This window comes from Neofelis nebulosa, chromosome 7 (genome assembly GCF_028018385.1).
Source record: "Neofelis nebulosa isolate mNeoNeb1 chromosome 7, mNeoNeb1.pri, whole genome shotgun sequence".
Lineage (NCBI taxonomy): Eukaryota > Metazoa > Chordata > Mammalia > Carnivora > Felidae > Neofelis > Neofelis nebulosa.
This window is the reverse complement of record NC_080788.1, coordinates 118,482,911-118,506,873: the sequence shown is the minus strand read 5'-3', so window position 1 is coordinate 118,506,873 and position 23,963 is coordinate 118,482,911. Positions and strand designations below refer to the sequence as shown.

Here is a 23,963-nt window from a genome sequence, read left to right as displayed (position 1 = left end):
TTTGTTCTGGAAGGCATATCCTGGGTGGGAGGTTGAGTTAGCTGACCTTTAAGATCCTCTTTAGTGTAGGCAAGTCTTTGATTCCAGGTGACAAGCCCTGAGGGTTCTAGAGAATGGTAGGAAGGAAGTGACCTGTTGCTTGCCTGGGCCACTGCTGTGCTCTGCAGAGCTAAACCAAGCCAGGAGGAAAAGAACGTCCTAGTGTTCAGACAATGTCATAGGTTGGATTTGTCATTGCCGCAAGACCTGAGCTAACTGGAGACGATCATCCCAGCTCCAGAAAGCTGGGGGTGTGTCTCAAAGTGACAGCCAGGAGGGCTGTGTGGGTGAGTGGGGCCCCTGCACTCTGAAGGGAATAATTCGTTTCTCTGCCTTGTTTACCAGCTTCCCAGAAAGCCAACAATGAAGCCTACAGAGTAAACCATGTAGCACGAGAAATATTTACTCCACTCCGGATCACCTACACAGAGAGGGCCAAATTCTCTCAGAGTTTTTATTACTTCCCACTACCGAATGTTATATTGCCTCTTCTAGACTTGCAGAGCACGGGGGAGTGTTTTTCTTAGCATGCTGCTTGGTAACATGGCCATGCCCTTGTACCTCATCAAGGTCTCCTGTGACGACCGGCTTCACTGGGGAATGGCCACAAAGAAGGGATATGGAGCCTTCCCACTTACTAGGAAATGAGAGCAAACAACCTAACAGTGGGAGAGGGAGGCACTTGCAAACAAACAAACAAATAAATAAATACATAAAGTAGTCAGGAGGAATACTTAGTATCATTTATCTATTTAGAAAGGGAAAATTTGGCAACTTGAGTCAGCTGGGGCTAACAGGAAATTAATTAAAGATCATTTTTGTGAGGTTAGAGTGGGAGAGAGCCAAAGCATAAGAGACCCTTAAAAACTGAGAACAAACTGAGGGTTGATGGGGGGGTGGGAGGGAGGGGAGGGTGGGTGATGGGTATTGAGGAGGGCACCTTTTGGGATGAGCACTGGGTGTTGTATGGAAACCAATTTGACAATAAATTTCATATATTGAAAAAAAATAAAAATAAAAAAAGATCATTTTTGTGTCTGTTGGCTGGAGCCTGATGTCAAGGCCAGTCAAACATCTGACCCCCATACAGCCTGGTTAGCACCATGCAGGGCGATCAAACTCTGTGACCACAAACCACTCCCCTTCCCCCCATCAAGGGGTCCTCCAATGTCTCGTTGATAACAACAGGGATAGACTGCAAAGACAGCCGTCTGTGCTTCTCAAAAGTAAGTCAGTATTCATCCAAATATGGGCCCCAGCGGGAGCGAGGCAAACTGTCTCCCCTCCCACCACTGGCTTTACCCCGTTTTATGTGAGTGGCCCTCCTGATCGGTTGCTTTGAGCTCATGGTCTCCAGGGAGTGCCGGGATGGAAGGCTGAGTGGCCCTGTAACCCATCCTATACCAGAGGTTTCTAAACCAGGCTGCAAAAAGAACCCTCGGGGGCTGATTCAGGGGGACCACCTGAGCTTCAACAAGATGCAAGTCTTCTCAACAGAGCACTACTGGCCGTGGGGGTCTGATGACTTTCTCCCTGTCTGGGACTGCCCTGCTCATTTCAGCACCTTTTACAGCTCTAGCTCCCTCCTCTAAAATGCCACTAAGAGTTCCCCAGTCATTCAAGAAAATCACTATGCCCTGTTCCTTTCTGAAAGACCTGAGGAAAGGGTAACAACAATGTCCGTCACAGAGAATCCCTGAAGGGACATCCCTGCTCGTACAGGTCTTATCTGTTTATACTTTCTGCTAAGACTTCCTTCAAACAAGTGTTGATGGTTTACAAAATGGTTGTATGCTGGCCACTGCTCCACAGGAAGCCTGAAACCCCATCACAGAGCTGATTCCAGGTGGCCACCGGCAGCTGCTCCAATATGGCAGCTGCTGTCATTGTTCCAGTGATTTGGAATGTACCGCCCTCAGAAATGAGCCAATGTCATCCCCAGACCATTCATAAGAAAGTTCCACTTAATACTGCATTGAAATTCATCTCCCTGTGACTTCCACCTGCTGGGCCTCAGTCTGACCTTGAAAGGCCACAAAATATGAATTTGTTACCTCTTCCACATAGCTGCCCTATAAATATTTGAAGAAAGCTGCCTTATCTCTCCCAATTTAGCAAGCGGCCCGATTCAACTCTTCTTCTACAGTTTTATCATTTTTAGATCACTTACTGTGTCTCAGTCACTTTACTGATGTGATCTTTGATGATCACAAAACCCCATCAGGTAAGCTTCTTACCCCAAAGTGATGGAAGAGGCTAAGCAGTCAGCTTGACTCTACACAAGAGTAAAGGGCAGAGTCCATACTGACTTGATTTTGAGGCCACCCTCCTTTTACTACAAGCCTGCGGTTCCCACACCTGACTCCCAGAGTACCCTGGGAAGGCTTATTTTAAAAATAGAAACGCATAGATTCTAAAAGATGTAATGAACCAGAACTGGATGATTCTGATAGAACTGATTCAGAGACCAGCATTTAAAAACTGCTGCCTCGTGTCATATTTAACCTCCTCAACTTCTGATTTCCCTTTTTAGGGGGACAGATTTTATTTTTTACAAATCAGCACGTGATTACAATGTGTTCTCCAAGTGTGTCTGGATCAGTACACTCCAGAATAGATTCACTACCTCTCTCACTCTGAGCTGCTGTGCCCAACAGTGGGAACTGAGTTCACATCCCGCCACCCACGAGAGTGGGAAAAACCCCACCCAAACACACAGCCACCACCTATCTTGCCACTGCTGGAGATTCAACATGGCAACTCACCTCTGATTTCGTCCCTGGGGCTTCTTTTCCCCATGGTAGTCTTCATGGAGCGCATCTCTTGAAAGCAATTAAAATTACACAGGGCCCTGATTTCAATCCTCCTGTAACCATGCAGAATATTTTCCACTTTTAAAAAAATTAAGTTTTAATTAAGTTTTTTTTTCATCAAAACACCAGTCCTGCTGATAATGTCAGGAAGGTCTGAGAAAGTAATTACGCGCACAATCTGTTTTTGACACACTTCATTCTCCATTGGGACATTTCTTCTGTCTCCTTTACTTCATTAAAAATCCCCCGTTGCCATAGGAAGGCTTGCTTTCTTCCTTATTTACCATAATAGAGATAAAGAACCAGGTTCCCTCCTTCTGCACACAGCAGCAACCCCTCCTGCATGGAATGAACCCTGTTAGCCATCAGGTTACACAAGGGAGTGTTCATTCTATACTTCCGTTTGTTGTGACCATCCACCAATGTAGATAATGTGCCAGTCCCAAGTTCTGTGAGTGCACTTTGGTGGAGCCCATGACCTATTCCTCTTACCCCTTTCCCAGTCCGATATATTTACCCATTATACTAAGGAAAGAAATATGCTAGACTCTGATTTTCTGAAGGTAGCAGTGATAAAAATGATACACAATTGTCAACAGACTCAAAACGGTTTCTGTTGTGCATCTGGAAAACCAACACCCATATTTTCTATGCCTGGCTTAAATTTCTTATATCACTTTCCTCGGGCTGCCGTTGCAAATTGCCACAAACTGGGCAGCTTAAGAAGAAAGAAAAAGAAAAAATGAAAATGCAAAAAAAACCCCAAACCAAACAAAAACAAACAAAAAAACCACAAATAAAAAAATCGAAAAGTAAAAAGAACTTTAAAAAAAAGGAAAAAAAAGAAAAAACAAAACAAAACACACACACATACACACACACACACACACCACAAACAAACCCAGAAATTTATTCTCTCAGTTCTGGAGGCCAGAAGTCTGAAATCAAGGTGTTCATAGGGGTTATGCCTCCTCCAAAGACCCAAGGGCAGAATCCTTCCTTGTCTCCTGTGGTTTTGGTGGTTCCTGGCAATTCTTGGTTTATAGATATGTAACTCCTACTTCTGTCTCCATCTTCTCATGGACTTCTTCCCTCTTGCCTGTGTACTCTCCTTTTCATGTAGGGGCAGCAGTCATTGGATTTAGGGTCCACTAAAACCCATGATGATTTCACCACGAGGTCCTTAACTAATTTTATCCCAAAGATCCTATTTCCAAATAAGGTGACATCCTCAGGTTCTGAATGGAAATGAATTTGGAGAGACATTATTCAACCCACTACACTCATCCTGATCCAGGCCATTTGAGGTAGTCCAATAGTGACCTGGAGGGATTTGAAGCCACGACGAGGAACAGAAAGACCAAGATTCCCACAGTTAATCCACTAAAGGATAAAGGAGAAACACCTCCTAATGGGCCCCCCCTCCCCAGGCATACTTTTTTTTTACTCACATTTCCAACTGGCATTAGGGAAACCACAAAGCCCAAATAAAATGATTTGAAGATGTGAGCAGTTTAAATTTGGAGACACAGGCAGGATCCAAAATTTGTAGACCAGAACTAATTGGCATGAATCATTTTATCATCAAGTAGAATTATTCCTAATCTATGCCAGTCAGCCACTGAACTGTTACATCACCTTTTGATCTTTATTTAATAAACATAAACTTGTATTCTACTCTGACCATTTGTCTCAGGGTCCAACACAATGGATTTGCAGAAATTTAGGCTCTACTATGATTCGGTCCCAAATTTTCTTTTAATCTGTATTTGCCACTACTCATGGCCCTTCATGAATTCTTGAATTTAGTCAGCAGCACTTCTATTGAGTACAATTTCTACTTTTTGCTTCAACCTGTTCCCTTCTTCTGGAATGCTTTTTGCTTTCTTCTCCTAACCTCTTACCCCATGTGGTGGTTCTAAAACATATTTACAAATTCTTCCGTACTCCTCCCCTCAAAAGGTAGACTAAGTTTTCTCCTCTTAAACGTGGCCTGGCTTAGGGAGACACTTCCAATAAATAAAATGCAGTGGGAAGAGAAGTGATGCTGCATGACTTCTGAGGCTAGGTCATGGAAGATGATGGAACCTCTGCCTGACTCTTGCTCTACTCACATGACAGTCACCCTGGAACCCAGACAACCGACCTCAGGCAAGAATCCCAACAGCTACATGGGAAAGTCATGTGTAGGTGTTTTGGCCACAGCCCCAGCTAAGGTTCCAGCCAACAGCTAGCATCAACTGCCATGCATAGAAGTGAGCCATCTTTCTGACGATTCCAGCCTTCGGCATTCAGGCCACCCCCATTGACACCAAGGGAAGCAGAGACCAGCTATTCACCCCAATGCCGACCAAAATTGCAGATTCATGAGCAAAGTAAATGTTGCTTTAAACCATAACTGTTGGGTGTTTGTTATGCAATATAGATAACTAGACCACTCTACCTCTAGCCATCTTAAATTTTTAAACATCCATTCGTTTTTTTAAGACCATGTAACAATAGCTTACTCTTACAATGCTATGTAACAGTTTCAACTCCACGTATCTGAAGTAAAACTCAGCTTTTCCCTCAAATCTTATTTTATCCTAGATTTCTACCTAAGTTAATGGTACCATCACTCACCCTACTAAGCTAGCTAGAAACAGGGATCATGCCAACACCCATCTCCCAGACCATATTCAATAAATACCAAGTTCTATTGCTTCTGCCTCTTCCACATCTCTCGAATCTATCCATGGCTCCCTTCTCCATGATGTCTACCTGAGTTACTGTCACCTTCCACCTGTGGCCAACAGTGTTCTAACTGGTCTTGCAACCACTTCTAATGGTTCTAGAGTGATCTTTGCAAATAACAAAACATGTTCCATCCATTTTACATTCTTAAAACCATTCAAAAGTTTCCCACTGTTCCTAGGATAAAACCTCCAATTCGTAAAATGGTTATCAGGTCCCACATGGTCTTGCACCCACCTCCCAGTCCAGACTCGTCTCACCCTGGGCTCTCCCTTGTTCTCTGGGCTCCAGTGCCATGACCCTATACACTGTGCTTCTCTCCCTCACCACTGAGCACCAACATCAGCAGCTGCCTCTACCTGCAATATGGTTCTGCACCCCATCCCTTACTAAGTTAATCTCTCCTTGTCCTTCAGTCTTCTCTTAAATATTGCTTACTCATAGAAGCCCTTTGCTCCTAGATAATGTGATTCTTTTATTTTACAGCTCATATCACACACTGTAGTTGTATGTGTATATACATGTGTGATTTTTGATTTAAAGGTGTCTCCTCTACTAAACTCAACTCCAGGAGGGCGAGAACAATATCTTTTGCTTTCCACCACTCCTAGTTCTTAGCCACATCATGTGTGCACAACAAATATTTGCTGAGTGAATGAACCACTTCTCCTCTACCTCAAATCTAGCTCAATACCTTGCTCCAAATAGATTTCCAATTAATTATGAATGAATGAAGACTGCTATTTCAAGTCATTCCAAAGCATTCTTGCATCATAAAAGGCTGAAAAGAGCAAAAGTAAAAACTCAAGGCTCAAAAATACATCCATCTTCCAACTGTTAATCTGTGAGTTCAAAAAAGAGAATGTTCTGCGGGTGTGGCAAGGTCCACTGGAGGAAAGGAGCTTAAAAACAGATGATGTAACTCTGTAAACTTTCCCTTAAGGGCCTAATAGCTTTAGATTTTTTGTCAGTTATGACTCCCAAACCTTGGTTAAGTGGGCAGTAATGGAAATAACACCACGTAGAAAGAAATGGAAAGAGAGTAGTCTCATGATCTATGCAATTGAGACCAATTTATTATGGTTGTAACTTTTCTCTAATTTTTTTTAAGGTAGTTGATACACAATGTTATATTAGTTTCAGGTTGACAACATAGTGATTGGACAAGTTTATATATTTGCTATGCTCACAAGTGTAGCAACCATCTGTCACCACACCTTGCTATCACAATATCAGTGACTATATTCCTTATGCTGTGCCTTTTATTCTCATGACTTCTTCATTCCATATGGAAGCCTGGATCTCCCTCTCACCTTCAGTAATTTTGCCCAACCTCCCTGCCTCTGGCAACCATCAGCAATTTTTCTCTAATTTTTGTAGGCAAAGGTTTTCTAGACAAATACACCAAGAAGCATGATGGTTTTCTAAAAATATAATGGCCAGGGGCACCTGCACCTGCATGGCTCAGTCAGTTAAGTATCCGACTTTGGCTCAGGTCATGATCTCGCCATTTGTGAGTTCGAGCCCCGCATCGGGCTCTGTACTAACAGCTCAGAGCCTGAAGCCTGCTTTGGATTCTGTGTCTCCCTCTCTCCCCCACTCACACTCTGTCTCTCTCTCTCAAAAATAAATAAACATGAAAACAAATTTAAACACATAATGGCCAAATGATCTGATCAGGGGGAATCATTGGCTCAAGATTCAGAAATAATTTCCCTGTTCTGCCAATGTCTCACTGAGGATTTTGAGATTCTCCAAAGATGAATCCAGTTGTTTCTACCATTTCTTTTGTCTTCCTTACCTCACATCCCTAAAAGTCTTGTGACTGAGATGCCATTTACTAATCTGATATTAACTTAGTTCTAATCTGATGACAATAAATATTACTGACATTAAACACGGATTTTATTAAGCACTATCTTTCCTGTGTTACTTTGGTTATATACATTGTTGAGAGAAAAGTGTGACTTAAAAATCTAAATAAACCTTCAAAAAAAAAACCCTAAATAAGTTAGATATCTGAAATACAATGTCAAAACTGTTAGATATTGGACCTTAAAGAGATGTTTTGATAGGAGAAAAGTCTATGAAAGGCTGAATTTTCCCTTAACTCGAAACCACTGTCCATTTTGCTGAAGGGTTCATTGCTTTCACCTTGACATTAATTGCTCCCCAAAAGTCATTAATTGTTGGCAAATGGGTCATTTCAGAACTGATAACCTGCAATGCTCATAACCTTTCATTTCCAACGTGAACAGTAAAAGACCAGTAGTCTCTCATGCACAATTCTGCAACAGACATTAATGTCATTTAATCAACAACCAATCAAATAAAAGGCAAATGGAGGGCAGGGAGGAATAAACAAAGCTAGGAGAAAGTTTTCTTCTTTATCCAGGCTTCTCTTTCTTTGCCCTCATGTATGTCATTATGGTCTTCAAGAATTTTCCCTACTACCCACTTCTCACCCAATGGCCCCTGATGGCAGCAGGAGCTTTGCACTGAGAAGTGGGAAAGAAGGATTCCTGAAAATGCAATTCATTTATGTTGATTAGTATCCATCTGGGATTGTGTTTGGCTCTTATTTTAGAGTGACAGCCTTCAAGGTTCCACAAGGGTCTCTTGTGGTCATAAATTAAAGGAGCTCTTAATTCACCTGCCCCAGCACCTGCCCTCAACTGTTGCTACTAAATAAAGCCTTACCTGGGAAAGGAATGGAATGGAATCATCTTTGAACATTAAATGGAAATTGATTACTGAGGCAACAAAATGTGGACCGAGCTACATTGTGAGACCATAGCTACAAACACAAGTCCATGAAGAGCTGGACCACAGGGCCCTACCTAACCTATCAGCAGGGGGCTGATGGCTCCCCTGGAAGAAAGAACACCTCTCCTCAAGCCAGCCAAAATGCCACTGTCCTTAATTCCCTCTGATTTACATCAGAGAAATGCATGAACCAGATGGAGGTGATCTCAGAGACCCATGGGACTTCCTCTGAGTGATTTTCATGCAGGCCTAGTGAAGCAATGACGCAGAAAAGGGGACTGCATCAGTATATTTATTTTAATCACTGAAAAGTTTTCATTTATAATTCATAGGTACTCAGGCTGCTTGGGATGCCTTATTAAAAAGGATGTCATTTTTTTTTTTTTTTTACCTCTTTGTGACCACAGGAAAGAGAAACCTCTCAAACGTGGTATAAGAATAAATTGTTACCAAAATAGAAGCCGGTGCCCACTAATTACAGTGCTATCCAACCAGCATTTATAAAATCATCATCATCACCATATGAAGACAGGAACATGTAATTTAGGTTTAAGCTAGTACAATTAACAGGTTTCTAAAAACTCAGCACCATAACAGTAACTATCTGATGACTGCTAAATATACCAATTCTCTCGCAGAAAGTCCTGGCTGAGTGGCCCCTCAAAGTAGAGATCAAGAGGGGAACACTGGGGGAGAAAAAGTTATTTCAATATATACTAAATGGAGGTGACACTGTTAACAAGCATTTTATTTAGGATCCAGTATGGTCCTAGATACCTTGGGAGATTTTTTTAGTGTAAACTATATAATCTAGGAATGTAATTTGATGAGGAGCCATATGGAGCATGGTACTGGAAGTCACTTCCAGCACTGAAGTTTACCATGAGTCCCAAGGTCCCTACGCAGGACATACAGAGATGTAGGACACACAAAGACGGCAGGGTTGACGCCACACGCTGGAAGAACCCAAGTCCACAGCTAACAAGAATTGATGGCTCGTAGAGGCACACCTTTAGGACATCTTTGGAGAGTATGAGAAGTCGCTTGGAGTCAAGGCCTTTGACCTTGTGCCCTTCCTCACTGCCCAGTAGAGGACAAGCTCGAGGAGAACCATGGATGACAATGGAGACTTAGCAGACACGTCTGTCTGCAGCTTTCGAGAGCCTATGATATTACCTAGAGATCAACTCCTGCAAAGAGGGGTGGAAACTCAGAGTTCTCCCTATAGGGTCACTGGGGCAATGTGACTGGCCCCTGACCAGGGAGAGGGTTGAGGACCGTCAGAGGCTGATGGACACAGCAGCTCTGGTGCTACAGACCAAGGACAGAGACAACCTTGGGGGAACTGAGGAGCCATATTCCTAAACCGGGTCCTCAGGGCGATGGAATCTACATGAAGATTCCAGAGTTACAGATGAGTCAGCAAAATGAGGATCAGGGCACTAAAGACATGTGTTAACACTCTTCAGCTGGGTGTTGTTCCCTTCCTGTGCCATGTCATGGTCTACTGACTGAGGGAATAGCTCCAGAAACTCTCGGTGAGGGCTGTGATCAACCATACAGACTCAGAATACACCCTGGTCTCTGCACATTTGCTTATGATGTGAATAGAGAATGGCAGGTCTTTGCCCCACAGCACTTATCATCTGCATATAACAGTAAATGATAAAGCAATGTTCAAATATAGTTTGTTATGTCTTGACAAGGACCACTGCACTTTTTACACAGCAAGAGTTAGAATGGTCAAATAACCTCTCTCAAGTTAAAGGAAAGGCGGCTGGAGTCTAGTCCATGCCTATGAATGAAAGATAAAGATAGGTCTGCCAGCAGCCCACTGCAAAGGGCCTCAAAATCCTATACCTGGCTCACTCCTCAACCCAGGCTCAGGGTCCAGCCTGCTCAGAAGCCCAGCTGAAAATCCTCAGATGAAGACAAGAAGCCAGCACCCACAGCCATTCTGGAAAGGGGCACATTCAAATGTGATCTCAGATGCTGGTTACCAGCTGGTTAATATATTAAGGGTGCTTCATTACAGGGGCGAGTTTTGAGATACACTGCTTTAATTCTGAAACAGGCTTATGTTGACATTTCTAATGATGCTTTTGGAAATCCTGTCTTCCCTTTTTACTGTAAAAATCATAGTCATTAGCTCCTTCCCTCCCCACTACCTAAGCCTATAAAAATGGGGGAACCAGTCTGGTGCACCAGGCTATGGAAACAGTGTTCTGCCATCATTCTGCTGCTATTATCAGCTCCCCACCAATTAGCATCTTGTGTCAATTCCATGTCATAAATGCGGCATTAACTACATTTTCTTAGAAAAATGTGCCAGTCATGTCCCACCCAGGGCTTGGTGAGAAAGCACTAATTAAAATGATTATAAAGCCTTTTTAAACTTATAAGAAGATTTGCTGTATAAAAGCTGAAATGATAGTAGGGTATAGTTCCTTTTCTGCCTACAAAACATCTTACCCAGCACTCAAGTAAATGTGAATCTGATTTGCTTTTCAAGAAACTGTTATGGCTGCTGGTACCCATGAAGTGTCGCTCTACCTTGTGCAAAGACCATGCCCCTTTCAGGGGGAGCAGCTTTGCACGGAGGTCGGATGGTCACTGGTAAATAATCACATGGGCCAAATCCATAGAGAAATGTCAGGACCTTTTTGACTAGCGATTGATGAGAGAATTTCTAATCTTTACTTTGGAATGACTTGGTGGCATTTACAACTCTAAATGGTTTCCTTAACGAGTCTCATCGAAGTGAAATAACTGCAAGTCAAATGGGGAAAAAAAACTTGACCGTTTTTTATGGGATTTTTAAAATTTATTATTTAAATATGTAAGTGTACGCACAGAATACCAAGTGGTGGGGAAAAAATCTGCCTAAGAAATGTGAAGTAACCTCATAATGAATGTTAAAGATCTAAGTGTTTGGGTTTCCAATACCTTATTCAATATTTGTATCCTCTTTGATGCTTTATTTTCTCCTTGCCATGAATTTCCCCAGTTCCTTTTGTTGAATGAATAGGCAGAGAACATAAACAAACAAATAAACCTGTGGAGCTTAGCTAAAAGTCTACCCATTAAGAGCTTTATTTCCTTATATTTTAATGCTCGGTGCCAACACAGTATTTCTTTTCCTTTGTTTTCTGCTTATTAAAATCAAGCCAAAATAATCATGCTTTCCCACCTGGAACAAGTTTTCACCATAAAAAGTGAAATTAACAGTGATCCATATGGACTACGGATGTCTCTAAACTGCCTGAGCAGAAGGTAATTCATGCCAGGTGAGTAAGCAAAGCCACACAGTATTCTGTGACAGAATTATACAAGGTCATTGGTTGTGAGCCACAGGAGTTCAGTCTGGCTACCTTAAGCAGAAAAGGAATGCGTTGGAAGAACGCTGAAGAAAAGACAACTGATGGAAGTGTTAGAAAACTAGGCAGAAACTCAGGGTGGCTACTCCAGGAACTAGCCACACAAGGTCTGGAGGACAGTGGCGGCACCCTGGACTCCGTGCTGCTTCTCTCACTGCCTGTCAACACTGCTGCCTTAGAATCTTGCTCGGGTGTTCTTTGATCTCTGCGGCACATGCCCCAGCTCCAAAGTGCAGAAGAAGAGTACCAACTGGCGAAGCCCAAGTCATGACATACCCCTGATCTAGCTGCCAGGGGGCAGAGAGATGGAGTATCTGGCCACTTCGGTGTACGAAATAGAAGGACTCTCCCTCCAAAAAAGAAAAACACAGGTAAAGACCCACTGCAGTGAAGTACATTTCTAGCAGGAAGGATGCAAATGTAATTCTACCACAGGAAGAGTGATGAGGACATTATCCCTTCCCTTTGGTGTACTCATAATGTCCATTTTGGGGATACTGCTAGAAAGGCATCAAACTTCTCTCTCCCCATGGAGGTCTCAGTCCATTTTGCACTTGCATTCTAGTTTTCCATAACAGATGACAGAACTTACCTTTTCATTCAGGGCATCTAGCAGACCCTTGGCATCTGAGGATTCCATACCTTGGTTCCTATGCTTAGAGTATAAAGTTTATACTTGTGTTAATACCTACCATACAGTGCTGTAGAAAGTATCTTATGACATAACATGTGCAAGGCCCCTGGCAAAAATGGGAATAAAACCACTGAGGAAATCCAGCTCGACCTCCAGTGGTTCCAACCCAGTTAGTGGTGTTTGAGAATCTGGGGGTCCTCTCAAGTTTCGGCGTGCCCCCTCACTAATGTCCGTGAGCTATGGCAACCCAAATGCATTTTCTTTTATTGAAAAGCATGCAGGGTTGGAGGTGAAGAGATAAAGGGCACTAAATCAGGGGTTGGAATGGGAAAACGAGAGAAGTAACATTCTAAGGCATCCTCTTTCCATTTCCCTTGGATATTACATGGGGTAATATCTTTCAAGGAACCAGGTTACCAAGTTAGCATGTAAGGAAAGCAATTACATTAATGTAACCAAATGTTTGTATGGTAACCACTGAAGTGACAATTTGATGGGCAGCATATTCCAATTCACAGAGCAAAACATGTTCAAAGGTTGCCATCCTAAAGAAGCTTGACAAGTTTCTTTACATCCTGTCTCCGTTATCCTCGAGGTAAAAAATATCTTATTGAACACCTAACATAAACAATATATTCACTCTACAGTGGGGATACAAGGTCAGTTCCTTCTTTGTAGTTACCAATGCAGAGACTGCTTCTCCCTTTGGGGATAGTGGGTACGTGAATTACATCCACCCGGAGTACAATACAATTCCTCGGGAGAAAGGTTGTGCCAACCGACTGCAGCTGGGATATGGGCAGACAAGCTCACGCAGGCAAGGGAGGAAGCAGCTCCAGCAAAGCAGCATTTAGAGAAGGGAAATGAGTGCCAGAAAAATTGTGCAATGAATTTCCTTGCATTCAATCTCAAAAACACACCACTATCCAAATTAAGATGCTCAGGAACAATAAGAAAGTTGAGATCATGCAAAAATGTTCTAGCTAGGTGTTTCCTTGATTCCTCCTCCTCTTTCTATTTCAATAGTAGGGTGAAGCCTCAACACTTAAGACATCCTACTATTCAGGAAAATAGATGTGTTATTTATAATAACCCTCCTAAAATGGCACCATATAACCATCTGTTATGAACCTTTGCAGTCCTGCATGCTCTACTCTTCTCTGAATATCAATATCGCAAAAGCCACCCACCCGTCCACCCACCCCCCAAAAAATATCGGGGGAAGAGGAGAAAAAAAGAGAAGTTTGGCAGGAAAAAAAGTATTAGGCTTCTCAGAATGCATTTATGTTAACTATTTCCCACCTCTTTCTCATGTCATAAACACCTTTCAAAGTGAGGACAAACTTATTATATTAAATACAAAAGATATTCCAGAAAGTGGCAGATACAGAACAAGGGAAAGGGGGAACTCAGATAAGTTTAGAGCTGGAAGGGAGCTTGCTGAGAATCCCATCCTCACACTTCACAGCTGAGAAAACTGAGGCCCACATCTTTAGGTGAACCCCACAGTGGCAGCAAATGAGAGTCTGTGCCAGGTCTAGAATCAAGTGGATCTCCTGCCCCACAGGCCAGAAAGTTCTTCGAGACACCAAAGTCCCATGAAGCTTACCATAAGAAGAAGTACTTAAGGCCAAAGTTTTTGTGACATTGTGTTAAATGCCATAAAGAGAACTACAAGACTTTGATCCTGCCCTAGTTGTTGGCAAGGTCAAGGGATAAGAGAGTAACTCAATCACGGCACATGTACGAGAAACACAGGCAAAAAAGTTAAACTATTTTAAAAAATATGTGGGAAGCATATTAAATGGCACATTCTTGCTACAATTTCTGACCCAGAGATTTAATTAATGACTAAGTTGGTGCACATAGAACCAGGGAAAATTGAAATGCGTCTGTTGGATTAACTCTGAAGCCCCAACACTGACATATTAGCCTATAATTCCAGGCAATCCTAGAACAACTATGTGTGGTCTTTATGGAAAGGAGTTAATACCATTTCTAGTGGATGGAGCATTAGTCACTGTAGATGAGAAAAGACTTCAGGATAAAGTAGAGACAATAACCTTAGTGGATGTGGGAGGGGGTGTAGAAACAGGTAATACCTATCCTTCTAGAGATGGCCAACACATTCAGAGGTAACTGAGTGCAGCGGAAAATCACCAGAGAGCTTCAGTGAATAAGTAATTCAGTCAAAGCTGACAATGGAAGAAAAACTGTGACAGTAGTATGAACGTTAAACTTAAGGGGCTTGATAGTTCTTAGGAAACCAGTGCAGAAGAATAATGTAGACACGAGAGGACTGGTTGTTAGCCCAAATGGGCTTCAGTTTGAATAACAACTCTACCCAATTAAAAGCGGTTGCTTAGAATTCTGTGTTGATAAATATACTAAGTCTATGCTAAGAAAGCATTATTACCTGCCATAGAGGAAACCCGCTTCCATGAAGTCTACACCATAACATTACTGGTGAGTGTAAAAAGACAGACTGAATATGAATGATGTTTTCTATAAAGCAGTAATATGATGTGTCCACCCATCATGTAAGAGTGTGTCTTTTGCTTTAAGAGATGAGTAAACTGCTTACCATAATAGGCAAGCCTGGCTCATGGAAGAAGGTGGTTGAAGAAAGACCCCACACAAATTTAGGGACTTACCTGATGGTGGAAGCATAGGCAATATCAGTTATGTCTATCAAATCACACACCAGTATATGCTATCTTCCTATCCTCTGAATGGAAGAAACACTAGAAAGGCCTATGTATAAAGCATGGTCTTTTATTTTATTTTATTTTATTTTATTTTATTTTATTTTATTTTATTTTATTTTTATCAGCTATTTATTGTTGAGAGACAGAGAGAGACAGAGCATGAGCAGGGGAGGGGCAGAGAGAGAGGGAGACACAGAATATGAAGCAGACTCCAGGCTCTGAGCTGTCAGCACAGAACCTGATGTAGGGCTCAAATCCACAAATCGCAAGATTATGACCTGAGCTGAAGTTGGATGTTTAATCAACTGAGCCACCCAGGCGCCCCTAAGGCATGGTCTTTTCGAGAGAAGGGGGTTATTGCAAGCCTGGGAGATGGAAAGCCTAGTAAATGTTCTGAAGGAAAGAAGTGGGAAGTATTAACAGACTTCACTGGTCAGGATGGTCAGCATTTACTGACCTTCTTGCTGATGCCTTAGGGTCCCATTTCCACATACAGCAAAGGGTACCTTGTGGCAAATTCTGGACTCTTTAGCAAGTCAGTTCTAGGATTGCAACTGAGTAGAGTACATTTCTAAATCTGTAAAATATAAAGCAGAATATGAGAGAGGACAAAAAAATTGCAAGTATTGGAATTACCAAAAAGCTAAGTAAGGTAAGTAAAGGGTATGGAGGAGAAACACCATAAAAGATCTTGAAATTCAGATGAAAGAAATGCAGCCAGTGTTAGAGCTGAAAAAGGGATCTTCAAGGGGATATAGGAACAGATAAATGGGTGCAATCGTACAAATACATAGTTTCTCTTTCTGGCATATCTCCTTGATCTTCCAGGTTCCTTCTTCTAAGAATAAGCCATCCTAGTGCATTTCAAGTTAGTCTCATTTTAAATAAAATAGGTCTTTTGGGGTGCTTGGGTGGCTCAGTTGGTTAAGCATCTGAATTCTGCTCAGGTCATGATCTCACAGTTCATGGGTGCTGAGAGCTCAAAGCCTGAAGCCTGCTTTGGATTCTGTGTCTCCTCGTCTCTCTCTGCCCCTCCCCCACTCATGCCCTATCTCTGTCTCTCAAAAATGAATAAATGTTAACAAAAATTTTAAATAAAATATGGCTTTAAAAATAAACCACAGGCATATAAATGCCAAGTGGAGTACCTTTCCTTTAGTTCAATGCCTAACACATTTGGAGTGAATATGAGCAAAACACTGCCGAAGATACCAAGATCAAAGAAGCCAAGTCACTGGCCTAAAAGAGTCTATCAGAAGATGATGGTGCAGCCGTGTCTGGCAGAGAAAAGACTACAAACAAAACATGTCCAGCTTCTACACCTCTGACTAGAGATGGGTTAACAAATCTTAGAGAACACTGAGCCACACTCATAGCTAAATAATTCTTCAAAATGGCTGAATTTCTTAATCGTCCAGAGGAAAAAGGGAGCGTGGAGCAGAAATGCAGCTGCAGAATGACTGATGCACACAACAAAATGTGCACACAACAAAATGAGGACTGTCTTCATTCCTTGAAACACTAGGATCAAATCCAGTGACTGATAAATATCCAACACTTCATTAATATAATTGAATAAACAAATGAAGCCAACAGTTCCCACCACCCATTGCTTATGTCCAATAGGTAAAACGGGTAAACGAATAGATATAAGATGATATCTGAAGAGCTGTAATGTAGCTGTGTAGAAAGTTGTATGGGGTAGGGATGAGGGAGTGACCAAACCCAAAGAAGAGTTTGGTCAGACTTCCTGGAGATGGTGGCCTCTGGGATGGATCTTGAAAACTGACCAGGATTTTATCGTACAATTTGAAAGCTTACTGCGTAATTACAACTCAAACTTCCATGGAGCCCAGCCCAAAGGCGAGCCCATAGTAAGCACCAAAATTAATTAACACTATCAAATCTATAAAATAGGTTTACTTTTCTTTAACGTTCATCAAGAAAGTAGAGGTAAGAGTTGAAATAATGAAAAAGGGGATGCATCAACCCTTGAACCCAAAATGCTCTTCTCTATTTCACTCACCAGAACTGCTCCTTAAATTATTCAGTCTATCTTAATTAACTCCCCAGAGGATTATCTTCAAGGCACTGTTAGTTGGTTGTTGCCTGAGGCCAAACTCCAAGCTAGTTCTGGGATGTGGGAGGGATACAAAAGTTTCTTTGCTCTTGAGGATTTCAGTTACACAGCAAGAAAGAAGGGGATGAAATTATCTCATAAAGATTACAGTTGAACCCAAAGGGGCATATGGAACTTCATATTATAGGTTGCCATTGGCAGCTTACCAGAGAATATCCCTTACAAAATAAAACTCTAGTTGTAGAGCATTAAGATTTTTAAATATCTGAATGGAGAAAATAACATTCTCCCCAGGACAAAGTGATGATTTTTTTTTTATGCTTCTGATATAGACTGGGAAATCCTAAAAAGAGAAGACTCCAGCAAGAGATCCCAGAGGAACCTCCAAACTAGACCCAGTGAGATAATGATGCCAAAAAGCCACAGTCAAACCCTAAAATAGCTTTTGGCAAGATTGCATTGAAAAAAACATTTGAGGAGACAGAATAAGATGATTGGGGGGCGGGGGTAGGAATCTGGCCCAAGAGAATAGTCTGTGAGCAAAAGAAAACAAACAGGCAAAAACTAGGTCTGAGTCAGGCTTGTGAGAAAAGAACACAAGGGTGAGGAGGGAAATGATGGAGACAGTCAAGTTGAAGGGAAGCAGCATAGTCTGAGCTCTCCTCAGTTCAGGGCCTAGTGGGCATGAGAGCTGAGGGGGTTAAGGAGTAGTTGCCAAAGGAGCCACAACTAAAAACCAGAGCCTAACACTGAGGCCTGTCAGTGGGGCTTTCCCATCACTACCCTCTTCCCCCTGACACATCAATTCAGTAGCTTTTCCTGATAAACCCATGCATGTGTCTGGCATGCACACATAAGCCACAGCTTATGCAGCCTGCTCTAGTGGCAATGGGGATAAAACATTTTCCAAGCTGTTAAAAAGAAAACCACAGGCCCAAAATAGTGTCACATAGGCCAGGTCACCAAACCGGGACTCAATACCCAACCTAACTACAGTTCTAACTTCCCCCCAGAAATGTAGTCTTGGCTGGATAGTCAGGAATTTTCTGATCAGCATCTGTGAGTTAATCTGTCACGTGGGCCCTCTCCATCCCCCAAAAGATAAGGGAATCCACCTAATAAGATCTCCTGCCCTTCTGCCAAGGTCAAACTATCCTTTCTTTTCTTTTGCTAAGAACTTATTGTACCACCCTCCTTCCTATAAAAACCTTCCACGCGTACAACTCCTCAGAGCCCCCTCTACGTGCTAGATGGAGACTGACTGATTCATGAATTGGTTAATAAAGCCAACTGGATCTTTAAAATTATGTAACTGAATTTTTATTATTTAACAGATTTGGTGGCAGTGCTGGGATCTAAAGCGAACTTCCAATGGCATCCAAGGACAGGAAATCCAAGTGTGGTACCCCATGAACCATCTGGGTTTACTGTCTTTCTCTCTGTTTCCAAAGGCTGAAGCCCCTCTCAGTTCTGAGCTCCACTCCTGTTGGGTACAAGGTCTCCATCTAATTGGCTTTCCTTTACAGGGGTGGTCAGCCTGAACTGGCAGACAATTATGCTTGGAGCCCAACTGGGCAGGCAATTCTGCCCAGAACCCAGCTGAGTGGGTAGTTTTGCCCAGGACCCAACTGAGCTGTCAGAAGGGTCTTCCCAGAGCTCAAGCCTGTAGCCTTTCAGACCACAGTTCCCCAGAGGAAAAACCCTAGACCTTAGTTCTATCCCTGGATTCCACACTGGGAACTGCTGGCAGCAGCTGTCTTTCTCCATTTTGTTTGGAATCAGTCCACAGTCCCCATCCCTTGGGGTTTGCTGGTTTAATCACTTGCCCAGTCCATGGTTCCACAGGAATTGGTGGTAGTGCACACAGGGCCTTCTTGTGGCCAGGAGTCAGTAACATCCCTTGGCTACCACAGATATGTTAAGGTGCACATGTTTGTCTGTCTTGTTTTGTGCAGTAAGTTATTGCCAAGGGAATCCTCGGAAGCCAGAAACCTGCAAAGATTGGTGGGCACAGGCCAAGCATTTAAAGGCTGTTAGGGCATTCACCACTTCAAGAAGACTCTCATGATAGGATAAATTGGTCATGCAATGAGTTAGATTGATACTGGGTCAGTCCCAACCTCAAGAAAGCTTTCATGCAATGAGGGACACTGTAAAACACAAACGATCCCCAACCCAGCAGTGTATCCCTTTCAGGTGTCAGTTTGACTCTGAGAAACTCAAAGCCTTAGCTACTGGGATCCTTAAATTCTAAAGATTCAAGTGTACTACCTTCAGGCACACCTGCTTATTTTATGTCTAAGAATTATAGTCCTGAAAGTTGCAGGTACCTGGGCAGCTGCGGGGGGGGGGGGGGGGGGGGGGGAGGTGGAGGAACAGCAAAATTGTAATAAGCTTGTTTTGTGTCCTGAAGAATTTGGTTTGGCAGTTGTCAGGCTGGGGGACCCAAAATAAGGCCAGACAGAAATGTGAGTTGCACCCCTCTGTAGATGGATGTGGCTGGAAAGAAATATGGGTTAATTCCATTTGCAGCTAGGGACCTACCAAACTGCTGCCAGCCCACAGGGGAACTTCAACTCACAAATACAATGGCCATTATGTAGAATGCTCCAATTAGACAAGATGGTTCATTTAAGAAGTACACTTAAAAGCAAGGGTTCCCAAATTAAACAAAATGGGATACCTACTTTAATTGGCAAGGAGAAGCCCGCAAAAGGTCTCAGGATTCCAAAGTAGTTTCATTGAAAGACTTACTGCAAAAGGCTGATGAAAAATTAAAGATGTGAGAGAGACCTAAAACAAAAGACTGTAAGACTCACCTAACTCCCACTGCTCCCCTCTATCCTCCTTTGAGAGCTCCTTCTAGTCTGAATTGTTTTTCCACTCTGAAAAGACTACACAATCATAAACAAAAGTCTGCTGAGTTAATGGCCTTACGGACACCCCTATACCTACCTCAGGAGGAGGGTTCCCTTACAGACCCCTCCCAGAGTTGACAAAACTGAGGGATTTTCTGGTAAACTGCATGCTGTTCCTTTAAACAGCCAAGGAGAAATTCTGGTAGATACCAGCCTGCAGGAGGGATCCTAGAAAAACTGGCAGAAGCCAGGGGAGGGTGAAAATTTCACCGGAATCTGTTCTTCTCTGTCTCTGTCTGTGGTGCCCAGTCAAGAAAGGAAAATGAAATTTCACATTGTTCCTTCCTTTCCAAATCTAAGCCCATAGGTCATTCACTGATCCTCTCCCTCCTGGGGACAGCTATTGCCTTCTTGTTTGTCTCAATTTGTATAACTAGGCTTGGCTTTCCGCCTGCCTGGGACACATGGGTTGTTGGTTCTTTCTCTTGGCTATCTTCAGGAATGACTCTGGATCTTGAGAAGGTAGTATCCTTTGCACACTCTTTGGGGACATCTGTTACACCCAAGGCAGGTAATTCAATACTCCCAGAAATATTTAAAATTAGAACTATGTGCCCTGAGGGAAAGAAGCCAATTGAGGATAGTGTAGTTGGAAGCATAGACCAACATATGATGTCATTTAAATTACAACCCAAGTCTTTGAGGAATTAAAATAATAGTCCTTATCTTACAAAACTTTACAAAACTAGAAATGCAGCTATAGAGGCAATTCAAAATTCACCTATTCCTTTACTACTCCCAAAACTTCCCATTTATCTCAAATGGCTGGCTTGTAAATTATTGGCTCTGGGAAACCAAAGTCCATCTTGGGGGGAACTTGCAGTCTTTCTTTGTCCCTTTAAGTTTTACATCTTATGTCTTTGAAATGTAAGCATAGCCCACAATCATCTGAGACTGAAGGAGAAAGAAAGAAAAAGAAGCAAGCAGTCTTTTTAAAACACAAATTGCTAGGAGCGCCTGGCTGGCTCAGTGGGTGCAGTGTGCCACTCTTGATCTCGGGGTTGTGAGTTCAAGTCCCGCCTTGGGTGTGACGATTACTTAAAAATAAGGAATCTTAAAAAATAAAATAAAATACAAACTGCCAAAAGAGTTCTATAGCACAGCCTCCTTAAGATTAATTCCAGGCACAAATACAAATCTTAAAAATCTTCTCCTCAAACATTAGTAAACTACAGGGTCTTTGCATTGGTCTCTGTGTTTGTGTGTGTGTCCACATGTATATGCTGTAGGTGTGAGATATTTTTCTACCTCTGGATGGTACTGCTAAAATTAATTTGTAAAAGAGCTCTATTTAGTTATTTTGAAGGCAAGCACTTGTAAGGATTAGGCATTCTAAAATTCTCAGAAAGATAGAAACTAACACAAATGTTTTCTCAAGTTCACACGATCTGGGAAAATATTTGGTTTTTGGTTTAATTAGACATGTCTTTAGAGTTATCAACATTAAAATTACAACTTTTATTCTGCCTGGGTTTACTTAAAGTCAGGTGAGTTGATGTTATCTGTTACAAAATGTTCTTTAAAACTAGCTTGGGAGAATGACTGACTTTGATGTCTCATTAAATTTTTATGGGTGATTCAAGCAGAATTGTTAAGAACAAGTAAATTGAATAGATGTAAAGAAAATTTTAAATTTTAGGCAAACTTTTAAATAGTCTCCCAAATCTTTTTGGTAACCTAAAACCTTAAAGTTTTGCTGAGTTCGGTGAAATGATAAGTTAAATTCATTTACTACTTAGATCATTTCCAAATAAGATAAAATACCAAAATATTAATTACTGAACATAGGTGTCTCTACTTTGGCTTCTTATTACAGAGAAAGTAAAAGATATTTGGATGTGTTTGCACTACGCTGGAAAATTAAAAAGGTACATGCTGGTATATCAGTTCACAATTGCTTACTACTTGGTTTTCACTAGAAATTAAAGTTTCTAAGCATTAAAAAAAAAAACCTCTAATATATGTAATTAAAGCCACTAAGGAGAGTGGAAAAGGAATCTTGGGGAAAAAAATTTAATATGTGATTTAGCTGACTCTCATGAAAAGGCAAACAGCAACAGAACCTGTAAAGGTTATGGCACATGTGGATAAAGTCCATTCTGCTTCTACAAAAATGACCCCTTATTGCCAGACTTTTGCCATCATGATGTCCTTGCAACATGGTGACAGTTGGCTCCCAGATCAGAAACATCAAAATTGTAAAATAATGACTGTAAATTCAATGAATAGCCATGGTTATGGGAAACCCAAGGTGGCCACTTGGTTCTTCCCGGCTCCCTGGAAAACCCCATGTTTCCATTTTTACATTCCTCCACCCCACTACAGGGCATTTAAGATGTCTCAAATTACTAACAGACATTAGTGGGGAGACTTGTACAAAATAGCAAAAAATAGTCACCAGCAATGTGTAACTAGTCAAGTCCATAATCCTGGAAAAATTACTTTTGTCCCCAGAGGCCTCAGACCTCCTGTCTCTGGATCCTTAGAACACCAACAACTAGACTACATTCAGATGCCACTTAGTGAGGGTTGTCACAGTGTTTTTATTACTGTTTGTGTGTTTTCCTGATGGTCTGAGGCCTTCCACTGCTACAAAGCTGATGCCATCATGGTAGCAAAAAGACCGTTAGAGAATGTGTTTCTCACTGGGAACCTTCCATAATCTCCAGTCATCAAGGAAACCATCTCATTGAATGAATCTTACAAGCCTTGATGAAAACCTTGCAAACTTCTTTGAATTATCACTGTCCTTATCACTTCAATCGTCAGACAAGGTTGAGAGATCCTCCAACTTAAAATTTCTAAATGTGCTGAAACTATTGGACTTCCCTGAGCTAAGGTAACGCCCTTGGTCCTGTTGACTATTTGAAGTTCCCCCTTTAAGAAACAAACTCACTCTACATGAAAGAGTCACCAGCAGACCAATGTCTATGCAGCCTTCTGCTTGTCCTTTGTTATCTCATGCTACTGTGACCAGCTATTCTAAGTCTCTGAGATCTTATGCTCAAGCCTGTCATCAACAGGTTAAAGAAGTCTTTCCAGATCCCAATTCAGGGGTTCTTGTTGGTCACAATCTAGAGCATGGTGATTGGGTATTCTGGAAATGTTATCAGACGAAGAGAGTGTTGGAGCTCCACTGGAAGGGCCCTTATCAAATGCTTCTGACCACTGACACCTCTTCAAAACTAGAAGACACTGGAGACCTTTGAATCAAATTGATGAGGAAGATAAGTAGCTGACATCAAGGTTGATTACTTCTGCCCAAGACAACAGATAAAGACTTCATACTTTAACTGAACATGAAACCTTTTCTCTTTCTTTTCCTTTCCTTTACTCTGGCATTAGCCTGGAAAGATAATGTCCTCATCTATATCTCCCAGGCCCTTGCTGGGGGGTAGGGGAGGGGGCAAATTCCAGAATTTAGAACAACCTTTTATTTCAGGCTACAAGAAAACCTAACTGTGGCCCTAACTTTTCACAAACAAAACAAGACATCGCATTGGCCGACTCCCCTGAATTTACATTATTGAATTAGAAAGTACCTACCAGGGGGCGCCTGGGTGGCTCAGTCGGTTAAGCATCCGACTTCAGCTCAGGTCACGGTCTCACGGTCCGTGAGTTCAAGCCCCACGTCGGCTCTGGGCTGATGGCTCAGAGCCTGGAGCCTGCTTCCGATTCTGTGTCTCCCTCTCTCTCTGCCCCTCCCCCGTTCATGCTCTGTCTCTCTCTGTCTCAAAAATAAATAAACATTAAAAAAAAAAATTAAAAAAAATAAAATAAAAAAAAAAAAAGAAAGAAAGTACCTACCAGGAGGCTTTCATGATTCAGGATTCACTCCTTTTGATAGGTCTCTATTTCTTTGTTTTGGAATAAATGTAAATAAGGCCTGATGAGG

The 23,963-nt window shown here is 42.0% G+C and overlaps 1 protein-coding gene and 1 long non-coding RNA gene across 16 annotated transcripts in view; both read right to left on the bottom strand.

Moving 5' to 3' along the window:
• RGS6 (regulator of G protein signaling 6) overlaps nt 1–23,963 on the bottom strand; it is a 606,508-nt gene that overhangs the window by 356,744 nt on the left and 225,801 nt on the right. The window lies entirely within an intron of this gene.
• LOC131517450 (uncharacterized) lies at nt 17,114–23,436 on the bottom strand. Its single transcript, XR_009264600.1, has 3 exons — nt 22,965–23,436; nt 19,838–19,913; nt 17,114–19,142 (listed from the first exon to the last, which is right to left on the bottom strand). It is a non-coding gene; the product is annotated as an uncharacterized LOC131517450 (long non-coding RNA).